The sequence below is a fragment of the Triturus cristatus genome, chromosome 10, assembly GCF_964204655.1.
Source record: "Triturus cristatus chromosome 10, aTriCri1.1, whole genome shotgun sequence".
NCBI lineage: Eukaryota > Metazoa > Chordata > Amphibia > Caudata > Salamandridae > Triturus > Triturus cristatus.
The window spans coordinates 284,588,839-284,608,868 of record NC_140593.1 but is presented as its reverse complement, the minus strand read 5'-3'; the positions used below and the strand labels follow the sequence as shown (position 1 = coordinate 284,608,868).

Here is a 20,030-nt window from a genome sequence, read left to right as displayed (position 1 = left end):
CCCCCCCCCCTGATCTGCATTAGCCATCTGAGTGAACTGTGGTCTGTCTGAACCTGGAAGTGAGTCCCAAACAGGCATGGTCTCAACTTCTTCAGTGCTGAGACCACTGCAAATGCTTCCCTTTCTATTCCTCTGTTCCCTGGGAACTAACCTTCTGCTGATGAAGGCTACTGGTTGATCTAGGCCCATTTCATTCAGCTATGAGAGCACAGCCCCTATGCCGTGGTCTGAGTCATCTGTCTGCATGATACATTTCTGGAAGAAATCAGGGACCTTGATCATGGGTGCTGTACACATGGCTTCCTTCAGGGTATCAAACGTTTTCTAACACATTTGTGTCCAGATCGCCTACCTGGACTCTTTCTTTTCAGTCAGCTCTGTCAAGGGAGCAACAATGGTGCCATAACCCTTGACAAATTACCCGTAGTACCCGGTGAGGCTCAGTAAGGCCTTCACCTCTGTCTGGGTCTTGAAGCCAGAATATTTTGAATTTTATCCTGGAGGGGTTGTTCATTGTCCCCTCCAACTTGGTGACCCAAGTAGACCACAAAACCTCGCCCTATGGTAGTCTGGTCTGCACTCTACAGAGCCTGAAGCACTTCCCAGAGGTGGCAAAGGTCATCATCCCCACTAGAACTAAAGACTGCAATAGCATTTAGGTAGGTGGTAAAGAAGTTCTCCAATCTGGCCGCGACCTGATTGACCAACTTCTGGAATGTGGCAGGGGCATTTTTCTACCCAAAGGGCATCACCCAAAACAGGACGTGGTCCTCTAGGGTAAAGAACACAGGTCCCCTTGGTTAAGGTGATCTGCCAGTACCCAGACTTCAGGTCCAATTTGCTGAGGAACTTGGCAGCCCCCAACCGAGCAATGCGCTCATCAGCTTGGCGAATGGGGTGAGCGTCAGTGTTGGTAACTGAATTGAGCCCCCAGTAATAAATGCAGAACCGGAGTTCTGTGGTACTGCCTAGAGGGGCAGCCCTGGACCAGCACCACTGGGTTGGAGCAAGGCTACTTATGGGCTCAATGACCCACAGTTTCAGGATTTTGGAGGTTGCTCCCTTATGCTGGCTCTCACCAGCCTGTAGATCTTATTCTTGGCAGGCACGCTGTCCCCAGTGTCACTGTTATGGGTACACCATTTAGTGAGCCCTGGGGTTAGGGAGAAGAGAGAGGCAAACTGCCTCAACACTAGGCAACTGTCCCTCTGTTGATCTAGGTCCAGCTTAGGGTAGAGTTTAACACCCTGCACTGACCTAACCTGCTTATTGGAAGAAAGGAGATTGGGGAGAGTTTCCCTGTCCTCCTTCACTCCATCTTCCATGACCAGGAGCATGTTAACTCTGGACCTATCAAAGTGGGGGTTGAGGCGATTGATGTGCAGGACCCATAAAGGGTTCCTGGGGGTCTTGAGGGTCCACAAGCTTGTGTTCCTTCACTTTATAGACCCAGACCACTGGTCTTGTAGGGCACTGAACTCCACAAGCTCCATCACCCACACTTTCTGGCCAGGATGGAATTTGATCAGAAAGGCCTTCTGGTCATACCAGAGCTTCATGACCTCCTGGCTGGCTTCCAGATTATCTTTGGCATTCTTCCAGAAGCACTTCATCTGGGTTGCGGAGGACCAACTTTTTGCCGACCACATCATGAGGGGCTTTCTTGGGAGCTTGCTCCCAACCCTCCTATACTAGGCTGAGTGGTCTCCTAGCAGGGTGACTGTGCAGAAGTTCAAAGGGGCTGAAACCAATTCCCTTCTGCTGTACTTCTGTGTAAGCATGGTAAGAGGAGGTCCCACTTCTGCCTCAAGGGCTCTGTCAAACCCATGATTATGCCCTTGATGGTCTTATTGGACCTTTCAACAAGCTCTTTGGTCTGGGAATATAAGGGTATGGAGAAACTGTATGTTACTCCACACTCATCTGACATGAACTTGATGTACGCTGAAATTAAGTTGGTACCCCAGTTAAATATTACTTTCTTGGGGAACCCCACTCGGGTAAAGATACCCATCAGTGCCCTTGCCACCTCATAAAAAGGAAGTCAGTCACAGTCCTCAGGATAACTTCAGGGTGCAAGATGGCATGGTCCATCAAGACCAGGATAAACCAGTTGCCCAGTGCTTTTTTTTTCATTGGTTCCAGAGACCCAGCAATGTTGAAAGGGGGTGCCAACAACTGGAAGGGGAACCAGGGGAGTCTTGAATTTCCCTCCTGACTTCCCACATGCCTGTCATGTTGTACATGAACTGCAGAACACATCTGAGGCCATCTTCATCCAGGGCCAATAAACGTTGGTGAGAAGCATGCCAAAGGTCTTGCCTTGCCCCAAAACTCCTGCCAGGGAACATCATGAGCCAGTGCCAGTAGGAAGACCCTGTGGCACTGGGGGACTACCAACAAATGGGTTGCACCAGGCTCAGGAACCTTAGTCTTGCTGCACAGGAGACCATTCTCCCAGTAAATTAGGTGATTCCCAGAGGTGTCACCAGCTGCCTGGGCCACAGCCTGCTGCCATATGCCCTCCAGAGTAGGGTACTCCTTCTATGCTCCGCAGAACTCCTCTCTGGCGAGTCATCCTTCATTCTGCCAATTGGCTATTTCAAGTAGGTTTTCCAAAGTGGCAATGTCCTCTCCTGTAGTTTCCAGGGTGTAGCCCTCAGGCTCAGCCGCCTCTCTGACCATGGGAGTTTCTGGAGTGGGTTTCCTGCACGCCTGGCTCTTCCTCTTTTTGGAAAGTACCCGATCCATTCTTCCAGGCTCCAGGCCCTCCTGACCACCTCCTTGGCTGCCATTGGTCAGGCACACCCTCTCCGGCACATCCAACATCTCAAGGTGGTTCCTGAGCTCCACATCTTTCCAAATGGTTTGCTCCCAGTCATTACTGAGATGACGATCCACAGACATGGATGGACTCTCAGCTACCCTCAAGGAATCTGAGACCACCCCCCCCATTCAAAGGGAACCAGAGCCACTTGGTAGTGACACTCATGGTTGTCAGTTACTACAACCTAGTGGACTAAATTAGGGATTACCTAATCTAAGGACACCAGCCAACACCGGACGTTTGTCATGCTGGCTCCTTTGTCTCTCAGAGCTTAAACTCATTGCTCATTGATGGTGACACACTACCTGTACTTTTTAGTGTTGCTAGTCATGTGGTCCCTTGGCGCCATTTCTCCATCATCCAGGGACATTAAGATAACCTCTGCACTTCCCTCAATACTAACTGGGCAACCTCCTCCCCAAGTGCTACACTAGCCACTCTCAATGTCTGCCCACCAGTAGGGGGCTGTACTCTCTTGGGTCTCTTGGCATCACCCTTGAAGTGCCCAACCTGATAGCACTAATAGCATATTGGGGTGAACCTCCCTGGGAATTTATGGTCAGGGAACCGATTCTTCTTTTTCTCATGGGGGATTTGAAAATCCTGCCCCTTGGAACTATTTTAGGGACTTTTAGAGAACTCCTTGCTTTTATTTTTCTCTCCTGCTCTTTCCACTGATACGGACAATGCCACCCTTTGGGACCTTGATGCTAAACCAGCAGTCATCCTCTTTAGCAGGTTCACTGGGGTCAGTGATCATACTATCAATCAGGTATTGGCTTAACTCTGCAAACCTAAGACTAAGCATGTACTCTCTTGTCATCAAATTGTACAGCCCTTAGTAATCTTTCACTTTACCACCCTTCACCCACCCATCCAGTGCCTTGCAAAAGGAATCTGCACAATCCACCCAGGACTGACGGGACAGCTTCTGGCTGTCCCCAAACTTCTGCTTGTACTTTTCTGGGGTGAGGCCATACTCCCTGACAAGGGTGTCCTTCATTGGGGTTGGGAGTGCCTCATCCTATCCCTCTAACCATTCTTTTGACTCCATCCCTAGTGACATTGCCATTGATTTCTACACCCATACTCTTTCCTACTGTACCTGTCTGGTTAACATCTTCCTCAGCCAAGGCTCCCTTCTTGTTGCCCTTAAAACAGGACAGGTTGTTCTTAAAAAACCCTCAGCTGATGCGAAAGCCTCATCACTAACCTCCCTTTTCTTGCGAAAATCACAGAAAGATGTGTAGCGGATCAACTTTACCTACATATTAAGGATAATAATCTTCTTGACAATTTCCAGTCTGGTTTCATTCAAAACTGCAGCACTGAAACAGCCCTGCTGCAAGTGATCGGCGATGCGCTGCGTATACTCGATTCAGGGGAGTCTTGTCTTCTGATTCTTCTAGACCACTCTGCAGCCTTTGGCACTGTTAATCACAAAACTCTCCTTAACACTCTTCAACAGAGAATGGGTTTGGAAGGCACAGTGCTTGAATGTTTTGCCTCATTCCTCTCGGACAGATTCCAAATGATCAAAATAGCGAACAGTCTTTCGTCTTCATTGGCGGTAGGTCAAGGCATCCCCCAAGGATCTATCCTTGCACCCACTTTGTTCAATCTCTATTTGGAACCATTGGGAAATATCCTATGTAAATCTGGGATCCTTTACCATCTCTATGTGGATGACACTCAAATCTACTTAAAGGTGTCTTCCACACACGATATCTCAATCCTCAAATCTACTCTCAACTCTATTCAAAACTGGATTCTCTTTGCATGGTTTATGTGCTGAAAGGATAGGCATTACAAGCATAAATGTTCGATATCAGCTGTGAAAGTTCTATGAAGTCAAAAAAATTAACAAGGGTTTATAAAAGCCAAATGGAAATAGGTGACAATGTCTAAATCAAAGCCATCAAATGCATATGTCGAATAGAAAATTATACCTGGTCCCGTTAATTCACCGTGAGCTAGTTGTCAGATGTAAACTGTTTAACTGCTAATAATCATGGCTCTAGTCTGTGCTTGCATTTAACAAGTAATTGCGTGTTGTTCGTTGTGGCCCTCATGTTCTTCAGTTGCTGTAATTGAAGTAGCACTTCTAATAACAGTGATGTGTAAAAAGGAATGGTTGTTTGGAGTACATTGAGATGTCAGCCGTCTATAAATGGCATATGTTATTACTACTGAGACAGATAGACAAAATTGCGCGGCTACATATGGCTGCTCATAGAAAAGAAAGCACTGTTTTGCTAGTTTCAGATGATCATTTCAAAGAGGGAAAGGATTTGACTATCTTGGAAATGGGTGTCACCCAGGGCATATGATTTCTCCAAAGAGAGGCCTACAATTCAACGGGCATAGATTTGTGAGCATCTATGAGACTGGTTTCCATCTTTTTGTCCTTCCCTCCCTCCATCAGGTATGTGTATTGTTTAAGCGTGTTTTGTGTTCAGTGTGTACCTCTGCCTCTCTCTAAGTGGGTTGCTTGTGTTTTTTCTCTGTGTACATGTACTTCTTCACATGTGTGGTTACCGGCAGGCCTGATAACCTGTGTGATTGGGTGTCTGTATACATGTGTGCCTATATATTAGTTATTGCTCAGGTGCTATTATGTCTCCTAACTGCCAATTTACCGGGTAGCCTTATGGTGATGAAAGACAACATTTCTATAAAGGGATGCGACCCAAATGATATTTTGAGCACTCATGGCTTTACCTTAGAACCAGGGCATATCTTCCGAGGGGGCGGGGGGTTGAGTGTTACGCCCTCCCCTGATGAATGCATTTTCTAATAAATAGTTGGGTACAGGTGTTTTCAATCGGGTATTTTGAGATGCCAGTCGGATTTCACCAATAATTTTTACATACACACAGAAAAAAACATTCTCTCAAATCTCTGTTTTGAAAGTCCTGAAAATATTGGTTATTTTACAAAATAGTGTGTTTTCTCTCTTAGTACTGCTACCAATTCGCATTCCTCTCGTTTTCTACTGCCCTTTATGCCCCTCCCATGTACTCTGCTTGCCGTATAATGTATTTAAACATTATATGCCAGCCTGCTTGTCGGAAAATCTGAAGCTCACATTTCTCAATGTTATTGACCTAGCTACGCCCCTGGTAAGAGCTTACCTTAATGTTGGATAATCTGGATAAACTCAATAAATTGACAAAAAAATACACACAGGTGTTTTTTTTTTAATCTGGTCTTGAAGAAAGACGTTCCTTTCCACTTCTTTTATCTTAACATCCTGTACCAAAAAGCTTTAGAAGTTGGGTGTTATCTTTCGGGTGAACATGACACTTCAACATTAAATCACAGGGCCGGCTTTATCACTGGGGGCGCCCTGTGCGACAATGTTTGTTGGCACCCCCCCAATGACCACCTCCACCACAGATTCCCTCACTACCACCATTTGACAGTGCCCCTCAAGCCTCCATAACCACTGTCTCTTAGATTCCTTTCGTTTTATAGTGCCACTCACGCCAGTTTAAGATGCCAGAAAACGTTACATCACATACGCATTGCACAGAGACAATCAATCATCGCTGTGAAAATCAGTATATAGGAAATGTTACATAAAACAGAGGCCTACAAGGGGTAGGAGTCACATGTCATCCATAGTGGTAGGCAGTATACTTTAAGAGTCCTTGGACTGGAAAAGCACAAATTCAGAATTTAAAATTTAACACCGTAGGGGTTTTCTTTAATAATAAGAATTGATTTCTACCCAAATGAACCCCTTTTGCAATATTAGGACAAGAAAGTCTGGGCAAAAAATATATAGCTCTAATATTTTCCTTGCAGTTTGCATGCAGCTTTTGTTTGATGGCAGTTAATAGCTCACTGCTCTATATTAAGATGTTAACTTATAAACTGCAAGTAAGAAAAGGATCTCAGACAACACCGGTAACCATTGACCTATTTATTTGCACTTTGTGATGTTAGTGGGACACGTTCTTTGCAGCAGGAATGTTAACCCTCTGCCCTATGATCAGTCAAAACTTTCACAAGACAAAGCTCCGGATTCTCTCCACGAAGAACATTAATCACTGGAGTTGTCATTCTTAATGCGGGGACAAAGTACGCAGCATCAGGTGCTTTTAAAGCAATGAACATGGCGCCCCCACCCCAAATCAGCGCCCGGTGAGCTGGCACCAATCGCACCGCCCTAGAGCCGGCCCTTAAGCAGCAGCTTCTATTAACTGAGCAACCTCAAGAAAATTCACTCTTAATAAAACCTAGTGCACAAAGCGTCCATTCCATCAGCGGTGCCCCGAGGCAGAAACAAATCGCGCAGCAATAACCTCGCAATTGAAATGGGACGAGTCTCTGAGTTCAGGAAGACTGTGCAACAGTGTCTACCATTTTAGGTTTAACTCTTTTATTAGTTTTAATAGAAATAAGGTAACAACGACAGCCTCAGCAGCTTCCGCCTACATCCCTGCGGGCCGGCACATTACTGACTGGCATATCATCACTCTCACCAAGTCCCCTGGGTAGGTCAAGGTTAACACAGCATGTCGCCTACAACCCCTCAGGGCCGGCCGCGTCTCATACCATAGGAGTTTCAAAAGCTGCAACCAACATAGCGTGTATCTTGTGCTATCAGGCCCGCAGGGCACCCTTCAGGGAGGTGTCCAAACTTGGCGAACCAGGGCCCGGTCTCTGCCGCCGGCCCTTCGGCTACAGTTAGCCCCTCGGGACTGCCATCCGTCGTGATACTCAGAAACAAAACAAAATCCCGCCCCAACTCCCCCCTCCCCCTCCCCAGTCCAGTGCGTGCATCCCCTAATGACTGTCAGATTCTATTGCCTTTTCCAGGGGCCCTTCAAGGGGCGGAGTCCTCCTGTGTAGTGAGTCTCAGGAGTCGTAGGTAATTTGGGCACGCAGTTCTCTAAATTCTGTGGTCAACAGGGATCGGAAGGGCTGCCAGATGTCATTAAATGTCTCCGTGTCGCCTGCCACTGTCAACGACAATTTTTCCATGCCTAACACGTGCCACAATCTATGCAACCAGCCCGTGATCGTGGGGGGTGTGGGCGTACGCCAGTGCACTAGGATGTTTTGAATGGCGGACCCCAACGCTATGGCGATCTGCCTGCCTCTGCGGGATTTTAATGGGTACATTAAGTCGTTGGGGAGACCCAATAGGATATAGGCCGGAAAGCGCGGCAACTCAATCTTGAAATGGGAGTCTACCTCATCTATCACTTCCTTCCAGTAGGCGGCAAGCAGGGGGCAGTCCCACAGGATATGTGTCAGTGTTCCTGTCTGTCCACAGCCCCTCCAACAAGTGTCCTCCCTGCTGCTATCCATGGCGTGTATACGTGCTGGGGTGTAGTACCAGTATGTGGAAACTTTGGTGAAAGTTTCGGTGAGGCCCGTGTGATATGCCGAATGCCTAGCTCTGTAAGCTATCTGTCTCCATTCATCGTGACTCAGAGTCCTACCTAGCTCCCCCTCCCATCGTTCGCGTCCCGGATTATAAAAGTGCGAGGGGGGCACCTGGAGGAATCCGTATAGGTCGCTGATGAGTTTAGCGTCGGACGTCTGCGTTAACAGCCAGCGTTCGTAAGGGAGGAGTCGTCTGTCTGCCGCCTCGCGCACCTGTGGGTGCAACGCCCAGTGGCGAACCTGCAGGTACCGTAATCTCTCGGTCTCTGATAATGCATACTCTTGTCTGAGGTCCGCGAAGGGGATAATCCCTTCCGCATTGTAGAGATGGCATAGAGCCCTACACCCCGCCTCACGCCAGCGCACGAACGCGCCCCTCTCCATCCCCGGAGCGAAATCCGGGTTATCCGTCAAGGGCGTTAACAGGGAGGGAAACGTGGTCAGCCCGTGTGTGAGATTTGTAGCATCCCAGACCTGGAGCTGCACTCTGGTGATAAAAGAGGCATATAAGTTAGCGGGTCGGTGAGCTCTGCGTAAAAATGGTACCTCCTGTAGAGGCCTCCCCGCCACCGCCTGATCCTGGAAGAGCCAATGTTTGTCCGACTCCCACCTGCTCCACTCCACCATGTAACGCAACTGTGCTGCGTAAAAGTATTTACGTAGGTCCGGGATGCCTAGTCCCCCGGTCTCCGGCGTTAGCAGTGAAAGTGCTCTCCTCATTCTAGGTTTCTTGCCCTGCCAGATGAAGCGCCCCAGCTCCGACTGCATCTGCCGGAGCCAGCCCCACCGGTGGGCGCAGCGGGAGTGCCCGAAACAGATATAGGATCTGGGGCAGGATTGTCATCTTAACTGCTGCCACTCTACCTAATAACGAAAGAGTGCCTCGGTCCCAACGCGTCAGTTCCTCCCATATTTTCCGGCCCAGGGCGGTGTAGTTGGCCAGCACCATTGCCGGTAGGGTTGGAGCCAGGAGGACCCCTAAATAGAGCACTGGCTCCCGAGACCAGACTATTGGGACCCGATGCCATTTTAGGATTAGATGGTGTCGGTCCCTTGTAGTCCTTGGATCTCGTGACGGGTGAGAGTCCTCAGTGCTCAAGGTCAGTGGCTTTACACCCAGGGTGGATTAACTTAGAAGATGGAGGGGGTGTGGTTGGTTGAACCATAGTCTGGCCGAAAAGGATAACAGTTAAGCTCTTCTCAACTCACTAGCCCATAGATGAATTAGGTACTGTTCCTTTTCAGCAAAGGCGGGACGGATGATGAACAAGAAAATACAAATCAGTGCAGGGAAGGTCTGGGCAGAATCACCACTAAGCTCATTAGCTCCTAAAGCTGTCTATTTGTTAGCAGCCATCCTTCAATCTCTTGCAGTGTGTATGGAGGGCTTCCAGGAGCTGTGTGTCCATTAATGGACTGCTTGAGAAGGCTGTGGGCTTCGGCACAAGTAATGCTATCAGGAGGGCCGCTAGGCCTGTTCCTCGTCAAGAGTCAGACGTAATAGATGCTCCACAGAAACTGGGTCCACGCAGGGCTCAGCAGCAGAAAGCGTTCTTCAGGAATTAGAGAAGCTGAAGGAGATGCAAGCATTTACAAGCCCTGGCAGTATGGAGGAGCCCACTGACTGTCCGAGTCGGTGCACCCTTAGCGTTAAAAAAACAGTACAGGTTGGAGAAAAGTTCCCCTCCTCAGAGGGTGTTAAGGGTTCCTCTTTCCAGACCGCATTGTGGTTGTCTCTTCCTCTGATAAATGTTGTTGAGAAGTTGAAGCCTGGCCGGTTTTACAGTATTATCCATCAAAAATACCCAGACTGTGCATGTTGATGTTTCTTGTACAAGGCACAGGGTTCTTGCTTCATTTACGTCCTCTCATTTGAGCAGATCACCAACAAAGATCATTCTCCTAGTGTCCCTGAGGTGACCCTCATACAGCATGTGGGATTTTGCCGAAACACCAGAGAAACTGTTCTCAAGTACACAGCCCAATTTGCTATTAAATTAGCCGCTCTAGCTTTTCCCCATCCTTATCACCCTGCAGGGGTTGATTGTGGCTCAGAGTTGTTTCCACAGACACTACACCATACTCAATTAGTACAGTTGCTCAATAAACTTTGCCGCTTGACCTTGTAGCAAACCCATTTTGTGGCAGAAGGCAGCAATCTCTATGTTGTACTTGTAAAATGATCTGTGTCTGTCTTCTACTCCCTACAACTTTGGCAGCGGAGCGCAGGCGCTGCGGTAGACATCAGCCTATAAAGATCCTTTCAGACTAGCACTCGGCGTGTGAGTTGGAGTACTCACCGGCACTCATATGTAGGTCTTTGTGTTAATATTGAGTTTGCTTGCTTGCTTTAAACCTTATGTTTATTGTGTTCTGCACGAAGGCGAGGTGTCTTCATCTCTCTTGCAGATCTGTCTAGTCGGTCCAGCCGCATTCTCACAGTAGCCAGTAGTCTGGAAGTAAAGGACAGTTGCCCACTTAGGAATTCTTTGCATGTTTTCTGATACTTAGAGAGGTAACACTGCAACTGATAAATACTGTTTCCACTGCTTGCAGTATTTACCTGTGCGGTAATATAGGATCACATGGTAATACCACATTACCCATCTTACTTGGAGGAACCTTCATTTCAGCCACATGACTGCGGGGTCCTTAAATACTCATGTGTTCGACTGATCATGCCTGGCACTCTCACCCCTGAGGGAAGCGCACGTTTGTCTCGTCCCATACCTCTATCCCCTTTTTACATGATCACTGAGTGGGGAGATAATTCCTTTGGCACTGCATCTTAGAGGGAAAGCACAAAAGCATTTTGAAAAAAGACCCATAGTGCATTTTACACCTTTGAAATGTTGGAAGCAGTCTTCTCACTGCTTTCTCAGAGGGGCATATTGGTGCCTGCCTGCCTGCCAGTTCAGTTTTGGTGTGAAAATTACCTACATGTAAGTGTGTCTTGCTTCAGTTCCACACGCCCAAAATGTCCGAATATTTTTGAAGAGTTCATTCCGATTCCAAGGTTGAAATGTGACTGGGCGAGTGAGTGAATGAGTGCTTGGACAACTTTGTAACTGCCTTACTTTGCGACTGAGTGAGAATGTAGGCTTCTGTGGTACACACCCCTGACCTACCACCCTCTAGGCGCCTGCATACTATAAACATGACACGGGTAGACATTTTTACAAGTTTCACACAGCAAACATTGAAGCACCCTAACAGAAGATGTGGCGTTACAGCCAGAGCTGCCGAATGAGATACTGGGGAACCAGGCTCCAGTCTCAACGTCGACTCGACATCCTGTGATTCTGGGCAAATATCCAATCTCCTCGTGCCTAAAAATATACAATGAATGCGTCCTTGTGTAACTCCTGTAGAGCGCTCTGATACCCTAGGGTCGATTACGCGCAATACAAAACTGCAAACAAATGAAAAGATTATGAATCCACATTCCAGTGTGCTAATAAGCTGTGATCTCACACAAAAAATCTTCGTGCTTGTGTTATCTATGTGGAAGATGATAATGATGCCCGGGGACTGAGTGCTGCGGTGACTAGTGGGGTCCACCGGGTCCGAGCACCAGCTGCAGCCAGCAGAGGGGCTCGTATTGTCTTGTGGGCAGTGGCAGGGAAGCAGATGGCAGTGTCTGCGGGTTATTTTTACACTTCATTTGCCCTCTCCGGGACATTATATGGTAACTAAAAACTAATGATCCGTATGCAGAATTACTCTCTCCGGGAGCCGGTTTAAAGAGCCCGCGACTCTGCGCGGATAGTGCTGCTGACAGCTGCCGAGACCGTCCCTTTGGAGAACGGACATGAAAGAGGGGAAGTCTGGCGCGGAATAATGAGGGATCACGTGGTCTGCGTGGCCTTTGATTTACTTTCTCTCGTGGGTTCCTTTCAGATTCCCTAATCCCCGAGCTTCAAGTCCTTGTCGGATGTGGACATGGCCTCCCGGAAATCACAGCAGAGACGCACCCAATAAAAGCACGCAATGCAGGGACTTCATGTTTGCTTCTGTTAATAACATTTCACGCCTTTCCATCATGTTTTTTAAGCTCTGTTTACAACAAATTTCACAATTATTCGATTTAAGATACACAATATACCAGCCCCGGAAGGATGAAAGATCGAGTTTGCCTTTCGAAGATTCAAAGTCCTGACATTCTGATTACTCACTCACTAGGGCCAGATGTACGACCATTCCATTTTGCGCGTCGCACATTGCGATGTTTTGCAACTCACAATTTGTGACACGCAAAATGGAATGTACAACAGTGTCTGAGACACTGTTTATGATTTCCAAATGGGTCGCAAATTACCTGCCTCATTAATATTCATGCGGCAGGTTGCAACTTCCGACCCATTGGGAATGGCCAGAACTCACAGGGATGGTGGCCTGCTGGAGTCAGCATACCACCATGTCTGTGACTTCGTTTTCAATAAAGTAGTTTTTTTTAAAATAGCTTTTTTTAAAGAGTAGGCAGTGGTCCATACCTGCTCTTAAAAAAATATTTCCGCTGCCCAACACAAAAGGGAAGGGGACCACTTCCTGTTTAAGTAGGTGGTAACATGGATTGTTTTGCGACCGCTTCTGCGGTCACAAAACAATCGTGCATACTAAGGGTGGGCGTAGTGGGGCTACGTGAAGCAGCACGTAGTGTGCCCGAATCTACGCACAATACGAGCTTCGCGTAGCCCCACTACGCGCCACCCGCCACCCACCCTACTTTTAAAAGATAAAATTAATTTGTAATAAAGCAAATTAAAGGCACTTACCTGACGCGCGGCGTCTCCCGGGGCTCCCTCTTCCTGGTTTTCAATTTTCCTGACAAATGCCCATGCGCTGACGCCCGCGCATGCGCATTTCTTGCGAGAAATGATCATGCGCGGGCGTCCGCGCATGCGCATTTGTCAGGAAAATTGAAAACCAGGAAGAGGGAGCCCCGGGAGACGCCGCGCGTCAGGTAAGTGCCTTTAATTTGCTTTATTACAAATTTATTTTAGCTTTTAAATGTAGGGCTGGCGGGAGGCGGGTGGTGGGCGGCAGGCAGCTACGCTTCGCCCTCGCGTGTGCGTAGGCACTGCCTGCTTCGCCTACTTCAAAAACTGCGAAGCAGGCAGCGCTACGTACACTACGTGGGCGAAGCGTAGTGTCGCGCCCAGGGTTAGTGCATACCAGTATGACTCGCTATTAGGAAGGGAAGCCCTTGGCATGCCCCTTCCTAATAGCGACTCGCAAACCCTATTTTGCCAGTCAGTAATAGGTTACCAACTCGCAAAATAGGATTTGGATATATCACACTCCTTTTTAGCAGTCGTAGATGGGCCGATGTCCGTTGAAAAGGGTCGTACACCTGGCCCTCAGTGAATATATTTCATTCAGATTCATTGTATTCAGGTATAACAGATATCCTGCAATGCTGGCATGGAGCTGGCTCTCCTGGATCTACACTGGACACACCTGCCTTAACCTATAATCAACCTTGCCAGTGATCTCAAGTATTCCAAGTTCGAGTTTGAATAGCTGATTCAGTCCCGGTTTTTAGGTCGAGCCTAGCGGCAGAGTGCATGCGCTGCTCGCTCTGTGAGGCATGCTGTAATGGAGTATGCACTGGAAGCCCCGCCCACTCTCCGCCCATATTTGTCTGTGGGTTGTGTCATTGACTTTCGTAAATGCCGGCTTCTGATTCGCAAATAGGCTGGTTAGTCCCTCCTTAGTACCACCTTGTCTTCATTTATACCCTTCCATGGCGACTGGCCCTTTTACTTGGCTTGTGGCACAGTCTCTGTTTTAAGTCAGTGAGCACTATTGTGTTTATTAACTAACTAATAGTAACAATGGCGGCTGCTTCTTGCATTTGCAGTGCGCCCACACAGGACTATGGAGGCCGCTTTTCACATCGAGCACTATGCCACTCTAACTTTAAAAGTTGCACAATGGCAATGCTTTTTTTGTATTTTATTACAATTGAAATGAACGTGGCGTCTGCTTCAGGGACACCGGGCTTTCTCTCAGCTTTTATTTAAAAGAAAGAAAAAATGTGCATGCTGAGCGCAGCGCTCACTTTAGAGACACCAAGCTCAGTTTATTTATTATTATTAGTTTTTTTACTTTAATGTTGAGCGCAGCGCCCACTGCGCTCTGTTTCATTTTCTTTTTAAAAACTTTAATAGTGAGCGCGGTGCCTGCTTCAGGGACACCATGCTCTGCGATACAATAGGTCTCATTTTTGCGAAAGTTTGACCTATTGGTATTGTAAATGACAGTGCCTTTTAATATAATAAAAGGCATTGCCATTTACAATGCCAATATGTTAAAATCTCGCAATTCGAGACCTATTGCATTGCAAATGTTTGTTTCTTCTACTTGTAGTCCTGAAATGAACAAGTCTACAAGTGCTAGAATGGAATGAAAACCCTTGACTAGATGAATTAGTCACTCATGAACTGGCAGGTTTGAGAGGTGCCTTGTAAGTTTACCCCTCTGAGATCTTTTATGACATTTTCTCCATTACAAAGCAGCACTGTTAAATGTTTGTGAAGTAATGAAGGCTCTTAAAGTAGTTCCTAGAGAAGGGTTGTTAGAAATGGGGGTCTCTAGTTGGCAGGTTGTTACCCGGTCCATGTATGGACCCTTCTTCCTAGTCAGGATAAGGGGGATACACTTCTTAAATAACCCCTGCTCACCCACTTGGCACGAGCAGTCAGGCTTATCTCAAAGGCAGTGTGTAAAGCATCTGCACATAACATACAGTAAAACAGTGAAAACACTACAAAAGACACCACACCAGTTGTAGAAAAATATACAATATTTTATCTGTGCAACACAAGACCACAAATGATATAAATCCACCATACAGTTCTTATAAATATCAATAAGCAAAAATTGCCTTAACATACAGTTTCTTGAAGTCGATAGCTCCATCAAGGGCTATCACAGAGTCATGAACGACAAATCCAAACAGTTCTGTCGGACGGCGGCGGCGGCACGGTCCAGCTACCATGTCAGGAAGACCCACAAAACAGTATCTTGAGGAATGTAGGGTGTTGGATACCTCGTAGTGAGCTCTGAGGAGCCAGCTTCAGCAGGTGTCAGTTCCAGAGGTCAGTGCAGGAGTCATCGGGCCCTTGAAGTCACAAGGGTTGCAGGCCGAACTCCGTGCGGTTGAAGTCAGGAGCACTGGCTTCGGGGTTGCGGTGTGAAGTGCAGCGATGGGTTGTGCGGGGCCCTCAGTTCGGGGTGCAGGCAGGGGCTCGGTCATGGGTGTCCAGTGGCATCGGTGAGGCCAGGGATGTGGTGCGAAGTTATGCGGTAATCGTTGTGGTGCTGGCAGGTCACGGTGCAAGCAACGTCGGCGCCGATGCTGAAGTGCTGTTGTCAGCTGACGAATCGGAGTCGGAGTCGATGGCGCTGGCGTCGGTAGGCCAAGGTTGCGGTGTGCGATGGGATGGTGCGTGAAGTAACATACAAGCCCTCAAACCATGGTGCAAGCAGCAGCGTTGATGTCGGCGTGGGGTGGTGTCATCTGGGATACCAGTGCGGCGGTGTGAAGGGAGGCGATGCAAAGTGCGGTGCCTACAGATCGCGGTGCAAGAATTGGCTCAGCGGCGGGCGGCGTTGTTGGTGAAACAAGGGTTGCAGTGCAAAATGCGGCAGTGCCCTCTATGGTGCCTTCAAGACAAGGAGCCGGCAGCGGCGTATTTGACTGCGTCGGGTTGCTTTTTCTTCTGTTGCAGCACAAAACACACAGTTCCAAGTGCTCTTGGCAGATGAACTTGAAGTCTTTGCTGTTCCTGAAACTACTTGAACAGTGGACAAGCTCTACATCAAGTCCGTGGAGAAACTCAAACAAAGAAGTTGCAGAACGTTCAGTCCAGTCCTTTCTCTGCCCAAGACAGAAGCAGCTATGGCACGCCAACACAACAAAGTGGTAGTTCCTCCTCTCATCTTCCCCAGACCCTCTTCTTGGCAGGTTCTTTGATCCAAAAGAGTTCTAAAGTCCTGGGGTCAGGGCTCCAATATTTATGCCACATTTTCTCTTTGTGGCAAGGGTCTCTGAGCCTAGTCCAAACCAGTTCTGCCTTCTCTGGCCCAGCTTCACTACAGGAGGTGGACACAGCATTGTGCAGAGGAGACACCACCTATTCAGGTGCTAGTGCAAACTCCTCCCACTACTCTAAATGCAGATCAGGCCTATTCAGCCCTACTATGAATCACCCAGGAAAGGCAGGACACACCTCAACCCCCATTGTGACTGTCTACAGTAAATGCACATCCCCAGCCCCTGTCACTCCAAAACCAGACAGTCAATACACAAACCAGTAAAGGCTCACAGAATGGTTAGGCAAGAAAATACCCACTTTCTAACAGTGGTATTTTCAAACACATAACATAAAAATCATCTTTACTAAAATATGTATTTTTAAATCCTTAGTTCAGGCATACTAAACTCTATTTCTCTATCTTGTCCCACTGGAAAGTTAGGCTTGTAAGATATTACAAAGCAACTCCCATGTTAGACCATGGGACAGATAGCCTGTCAATAGTTAAAAACGAATTTGGCAGTATTTCACTATCAGGACATTTCACACATGCAAGGACATGTTCTACCTTTCACATACACTGCATCCTGCCTATGGGGGCATCTTGGGCCTACCTGAGGGGTGCCTTACATGTAAGAAAAGGGATGGTTAGGGCCTGGCAAGTGGGGGCACTTGCCAGGTCAACATTGCAGTAAAAACTGTGTGCAGACACTGCAGTGGCAGGTCTGAGACTCCTTTGAAAGGCTTCTTATGTGGGGGACACAATCGGTGCTGCAGGCCCACTAGCAGCATTTGATTTACATGCCCTGAGCACACACAGTGAACCATACTAGGAACTGAGTAGTAAATTGAGTAAGCTAAACATGGAAACACCAATCCACAATTTACAGCAGGAACACTTGCACCTTAACACTGAACAACAGTGAGAAAGTGTGCAGAGGCACAAACCCAGAAAAACGAAGTCCAACATACCACTGAAAACAGGAGGCCAGAAGCAAAAAAACAGGGGAAACATGCCAAAAGATGCCAGGTCTAACAAAGGTTAATAAAGGGTTTCTTGCTGGCGGGACCCATAATTACAGATCAGTGCATTCTGGGAGCTGTAGATCTGGTTCACTTAGACAGATCCAAACACGTGATAGCAATCAGTTGCGATATGAAAGTCCAGTACTGGAAAAGGGGTGTCCTGGTGACTTGGACTCTTTTGGGCATTGTGACGTGGATTTATTTGGTGACACTATTGTTGTATATGGCTTCTACAGATTCTAAGGGACCTGTGTCATGCGTGACCGCTCCAACAAGTCCTTATATTTTAGCAATAAACACAATAAGTGCTAGTATTTCTGAATCCATAATTAAAATGGTAAAACACAAAATCACAATTTTCAGAATTGGAGCATTCAAATGTTTCGGTTCACATGTAACTCATCCAGTCCATGTTTTTTGTTTATATTCTTGTACTTGCAGTCCTGAAGCTATAATATATAAACGGTAATACAAGTGCCACAATGCAAACCATGGATGAACTTGGGCATGACATCTGAAAACCAGAGAACTCCTGACGTGTAGCAACTAGACTCCTAGAGTTTTGTAATCAAACCCAGTGTATCAGATAGGTTTGAATTCAAGTATACCTGTCCAGCAGGTGAAAATACGGGGATTTTGAGAGGTTAAATTTCCACTAAGAATATTGGACTTGTTGTGCAAATGAAAGCTTTTGGATGGTCAAATAAAAATTCAAAGTAATAGTATTAGACTCAATTAGCCGTCATTGACTATGTCCATGATACAAGTGAACTTAACTAGGATTTTCTAGATAGAAGTTCATAAAATGTTCAAACACTCATTTGTCAGCAACTAGAATCCATGTGCCTGATTTATATTTCAGTGGTCGGTTACTCTGTGACAACGGTGATAATGAAATTTAGATTTCAGCAGACGGGATATCCATCACCGTGGTCATGGTGTAATTCTTCTCCCGAAATATAAATCAGGCCCCATGTCTTCACTGTGAAGTAGCCGCATGTTATTAGGGTGTGTCATACCCGTTCTCGGAGCCCTGCGTACCTGGACAGGTAAGCAATCCTTGTAGCAAGTACTGTTGTTGTCTTTAGAATACAGAAAAGTTGTCTTTGTTTCGTGCTTGGTGATGCCAAAACTTCTGGTTTCCAAGTCAGGTTTAAAGTAGAGGTGTGTAAAATTCACATAATTTTCTTTCATGTAATTACGCGTAATTTTGGGAAAATTATGTGATACTAGGCAGGTGGCATTTATCACTATATTTTAGTATGAAACGTGCCTTTGCCTCCATTTTCTGTTTTGATTTTGACGCAAATGTGGAATAACTACAAAGCATTGTGTAATTTTGGGATTTTTTGCATGATGTAAGATAGCTGCCAGGACTGTCAATGTAGTGTTGAAAGACAATGGAGCAGAGTATTGTCTTCACACAGATGAGGGATTACTAGGCTTTGCGTCGTTCTGTAATAGAATAGCTGGTACCAGCAGTTTGGGCTCACTTAGGGATGCATTCTTTGAAAGAAAAGTCAACGCTGAGTGTGAATCTAAGTGATTTTGTACTGGGTGTCGGTTAAGGGATAAAGGGCCATATGTATCAAGCCTTTTTCCCATTTGCAAACAGGCAGATTCTCAGAATCGGCCCGTTTGCGAATTGGAAAAAGCTTTTTTGGGATGCAACATCCCACAAGGCCATTGCAAAATAGAGAATTGCAAAATTTGCAATTCTCTATTTTGTGAATGCAATTAAGCAATTGCAAATTGCGATTCCTTAAATGCAATTCGGGAAGCACCAGAAATTTGCTATTTGGCCTTAAGGAATTGCATATTTCCACCAACTTCAAGTTGGTGGTAGTTTGCGATTTTCTTTGAAAAAGCACTTTTTTGATTTTTTTAAAGTGACATGTGTCGCACAAACATGCCCTTGGGGCATGTATGTGCGCAAAATGTGCACACATGCATATTTCAGGGGTGCAACAGGGTGTCCTTTTGGCACCCTTGAAATTGCATTCTCAATTTGCGATTGTCTAATTGGTAATCGCAAATTGAGAATGTCTTCCCATCTATTCCTATGGGCCTCCTAGCCCGTAGGAATGAATGGGTAGGTATTCCTTATATGCGAATCTCAATTTGCGGTTCGCGAATCTCAATTTGCGATTCGCAAATAAGGAATATGTAGGATTCGCAAACATTTTTAGCAAATCCTACATACATTGCATTTTGCGATTCGCTAATTGCGATTCGCTAAAAATCGCAATTTGAGAATAGCAAAACTCTTTTTTTGATACATATGGCCCAAAGTCTTCTATGGTCATGTCAGTTAGCCTGGTTTGAATATATGGTGCTGTTGGTGAATAGGAGAAATTCACTCTCTAGGTCCTTGAAGAAGGGGCCTGACATCCAATTGTGCATTAGTTTGAGGCAGATTTTGGGTCAGTGAATTTCGTGAACTCAGGAGGTTTTGAGGTACAGGTGTCTGGTCCATGCTTTGATGCATTTTGCGGTCATTGTGAGAAAATATGTACATCCAGGGCTTCCTTGCAGAAGATGCAGATATTGGGCAAGAGGTTGGTTGTTGGTGAGATCAGAGGTGAACCATTTGAGGAAAGCATCGGGATAACCCATGCATGTTTCCAGTTTGTGGATCTGTGTGTATTGCTCACTGAGTCGCAGCCTTCAGAATCCGAAGACAGAATATATTGAGCAATGAATACATAACCCCTGCACATGATCCCCATGGACCA

The 20,030-nt window shown here is 46.7% G+C and overlaps 1 protein-coding gene across 5 annotated transcripts in view; it reads left to right on the top strand.

Annotated features, from left to right (window-relative positions):
* CDK14 (cyclin dependent kinase 14) overlaps positions 1–20,030 on the top strand; it is a 2,110,677-nt gene that overhangs the window by 1,273,770 nt on the left and 816,877 nt on the right. The gene's annotated exons all lie outside the window — the stretch shown is intronic.